The 4,225-nt window shown below is 37.0% G+C and overlaps 1 pseudogene; it reads left to right on the top strand.

Moving 5' to 3' along the window:
- The first annotated feature begins 2,135 nt into the window (after nucleotides 1-2,135).
- On the top strand, nucleotides 2,136-3,842 carry LOC126724160 (UDP-glycosyltransferase 79B9-like; annotated as a pseudogene).
- The last annotated feature ends 383 nt before the right edge of the window (nucleotides 3,843-4,225 follow it).

Below are 4,225 nucleotides of genomic sequence, written 5' to 3'. Positions count from 1 at the left end.
TAGATATGTATGAGACACATTCACGAGTGTGAAAATAGTAAAGCCAAAGTATCAAATTAGCATAAATTATGAATGCTTAGATCTATTTTTTAACAATTTATGTTCAAAATAAACGGCTTTTCAAAATAAATTATGATATTTCCTAGAGTGTGTGCTGCTTAACAATGATATGATCTTCATAAAAGAGACTAGGTATAAATAAGAAAGCAATCAAACTTTAATGTATATCTTAAATTGAAATAGAGTGTCAATCACAATTGATAATAGATTATAAAATTAATTTTTAAAATTGTAACTTTCTTATATGTTTTTATTCTTTATCAAATGAGTTATCCAATAAGTCATTTGTAATTTTTTTTTTTTTTGGAATGTTGATATTGTGTAAAAATAAAACTTGTATATTTGTTTTACTTATCTTTGTATTGTTTTGTTTTAGATAGCAATGTTAGGATTTGTATAATTTTAAAATTATTGAATAAATATTAATAAGTTTAATTGAGTTTATTCTTGATATAAGTAGTGAATGCAAAATAATGCATTTTACATTAAGTAATATGTTGCATAACTATCCAAATGGCAAATACATATTGTTTTCTTTATAAAAAAAATAAAAAATAAAAAATTTCATGTGAAAAATACGGGTCAACCCGACCCAACCCGACCCGACCCGCAACCCGATTGACCCGAACCCGATTTCAACCCGCTTAAAATGACCCGTTTTTGACCCGTGACCCGTTTGACCCGTGACCCGATTGACCCGACCCGAACCCGACCCGACCCGCCCGTTTTGCCATGTCTATGGGTGACATTGATTATACCAACTTTTATCACCCTACCGACAGATCAAGATAAAAAAGGCAAAAGGCAAAAGAATGATATGAATGGATAAATGAGCTGGCAGAGAGGAGTTGTCGTGACCCCTCAGGGTTTGTTCACTCGTTTTGTCCGTACAACCTTTTGGGTTACTGTCAGGCATCCATTAGTAAACTTGTGGACCATACTTGTGCTTGATTATTCAAGCATCAATTATTTTACCAAGCATAAATGAAACAGTCGATACAAGATTAGCATCCTGTGATCAAGATTAGCATATTTGCATTTTTTTTTTTTTTTGCGTAAATACACTTTTTTTGGTATTTATATTTTGCACTTTTTTCATTTTGTTCCTTATGTATTGATTTTTTCACTTTTAAGCTCTGTTTGCATTTCAGGCACTTTTTTTTTAACCAGCACGTTATGCACTGTTCATTGGCCATGAACAGTGATTTTAGGCCAATGAACAATACTGAACAGTAATAAACAGTAAAAAAATTATTTTTTTTATTGTTTTCTGTTTTCAGTTTTTAGCAAAGCTGTATTCAAATGCACACTTAGGCTATGTTTGGATTCGACTAAAATGTTTGCGTCTGTGTTTTTCCATTTTTTTTCTCACATGTTTTTTAGAATTGCGGTTACTGTTCATGTACTGTTCAGTGAACAATAGTTACAAAGTTTGACTTTTCTCACTTTTTTCAGCCAATCAGTGCATATCGTGTATTGTTCACGGACCCACAAATTTCACTTTTCAGTAATTTTTTCATTAAAAATGGGTCCCACGGTATTGTTCACACATTTAAAAATTATTTTTCTACATTATTTTCCAATTTTCAGTTCCAATTTTCAGTTTTCAGCTGTATCCAAATGAACCCTTAGTCCCTAATTTAGGGGACTGTGTTTTTACAAAGAACTGCAACATTGTTTTGGATAAGAGTATTGGATATGTGCCAAATCTGATGTCTTTTTAGTAAAATTGAATGCTCTAAGGATGAAGAAAGGATGCCAGTAGTGGTAGAGTTTGCTATGGTGTTTATGGCAGAAAGCCATGTGGCTGGGATGGGCTATGCCACAATGTAATTCTGGGCTTTAATATATTGTTTTTTCAGTACACTATCAGCCACGTTAGATTCTGCCGTTAGTGGGGTGACAGAAAGGACCAAAATGATAAGGTTAATTGGATTAGGGACTAAGTGGAAAAATCAAAATGTATGAAAAAAAAAAAAATACAAAATGTAAGGACTAAAAATGCATTTACGTCATTTTTTTTTTTTTTTTTTTTTTGTCTCTCCACTAGGAAGATCCGGTTCTATCAGGTATACACGAAGGAATCACTTTAGTTCTCAAGTGGATTTTTTCACCAAAAAAACTTTCAAGCAAAGATGAGCAATTCAAGAAGCACAAAACTTCATGTAGCCATGTTTCCCTGGTTTGCCTTTGGCCATATCACTCCCTACCTGCACCTCTCAAACAAGCTTACAGAGAGAGGCCATAGGGTGTCTTTCTTACTGCCCAAAGGAGCACAAGCAAAGGTAGAACATCTCATCCTTTATCCAAACCTCATCCACTTCTATCCCCTTCTTGTTCCCAGTGTAGATAGACTACCCCCTGGTGCCGAGACTGCCTCAGATGTTCCTCTTCCACTTCATGGACATCTTCGTGTTGCCTTTGACCAAACCCAAGACCAAGTTCAAACCATTCTGAGCAGTCTCAAGCCTGATTTCATTTTCTTTAACTTCAGCCCTTGGATGCCAGCCTTAGCACACCAAATTGGCTCCAAGGCCATATGTTATTCCATTGTAACCCCAGCAACGCAAGCACTAACGGTTCCTACTAAGGAGAAACCAGAGGATATGACTGTAGAAGACTTCATGCAACCGCCTCCTGGCTATCCTCCTTCGTGTGTGCGAATAATGTACAAGGACTATGAGATTGCACAACTAAAAGTGTATGCCAAGGCTCTTGGAACAGAGATGTCTCTTTATGTTCGAATTACCTATGGCTTGATTCGGAGTGATGCCCTGGCCTATAGGACATATCATGAGTTTGAAGGGCCATACTGTGACTACTTAAGGTAGCATTATGCTAAGCCTGTGCTGCTAACAGGACCTGTCCTGCCTGAAGCACCGGCCACAAAGCTAGACGAGAAATGGACTAATTGGTTATGCAATTTCAAGCAAGGTACTGTGGTGTATTGTGCATTTGGGAGTCAAAATAAACTACAAAAGGACCAGTTTCAGGAGCTACTTTTGGGGTTTGAGTTATGTGGGCAACCATTTTTGGTGGCTCTGAGTACTCCAGATGGTTGCGCAACAATTGAAGAAGCTTTTCCAGAGGGGTTTGAAGAGAGAGTTAAAGGGAGAGGATGGGTGTATGGGGGATGGGTGCCACAAACATTGATATTGGAGCACCCATCTATTGGCTGTTCTGTGACCCATTGTGGATATGGGTCCATGTGGGAGTCTCTCTTTAGTGATTGCCAAATAGTATGCGTTCCATACCTTGGTGATCAAATTGTGGGTGCCAGGTTAATGGTGGAAGAACTCAAAGTTGCAATGGAGGTGGAGAGAGAAGATAATGGGTGGATTTCCAAGGAAAGCCTGAGTGAGGCCATTATCTCTGTGATGGACGAGGACAGTGAAATAGCTGGGCTGGTGAAATATAATCATGCCAAGTTGAAGGAGGAACTTACTAGTGAAGGCATGCAAGAGAGATATTTAGACACTTTCATTCAAAACCTGCAAGGTCTTAAGGATTGACTAAGTGCTACATATGAACCCAACTACTTAATCCTTTGCACTAAAAAGAGCAGTAGCAGTTTCAATTGAGGAAGGATTCACTCGTGTTATAGTTTGGGGATGCTACTTCTTTGTCAATGTTGTTCTATTTGGATATCCAGTTGTATTTCTTTTCTGGATTGTACTTGTGTTTCGTTTCTCTTTTAGCAAAAAAATAACAGTAATGCTAAGGAAAATACAATTTTTACTACTTGAGCTTTGCAAATAGAAGTACGTCAAGTTGTAAATATATTTAAAGTTTGTTGCCAAATTAATAATAGGATTTGGAGTGTGCAAGTTGTATTCATCATAAAAAATTTTTTGAAAGCGTATTCATCATAAAATTAATTTTTTTTTATTCAGCAAAAAAAATTAATTGGATTTAGCTCCGTGCCATGAAAGGGTGCTTTCTGGTTAATAATTTAATTTTTAACAGAGTTGGAATAATGACTGAGGTAATCCTACATTGTCATCAAACAGGGAACCACTGTCAGGGTTGAATTTGGTGATGCAGCTGCAGCAGCAGACCCCGCTGATGCCCACTCCATAGCTCGTTACTTTCCAAACACTTATGGTCAGCCTTTGGCTCACTTTCTCTGGGCCACTGCAAAAGTCCCAGATGCTCAGAGCATAAC

This window comes from Quercus robur, chromosome 4 (assembly GCF_932294415.1).
Source record: "Quercus robur chromosome 4, dhQueRobu3.1, whole genome shotgun sequence".
NCBI lineage: Eukaryota > Viridiplantae > Streptophyta > Magnoliopsida > Fagales > Fagaceae > Quercus > Quercus robur.
Note: the sequence above shows the minus strand (reverse complement) of the source record. Positions and strands in the feature narration are given on the sequence as shown.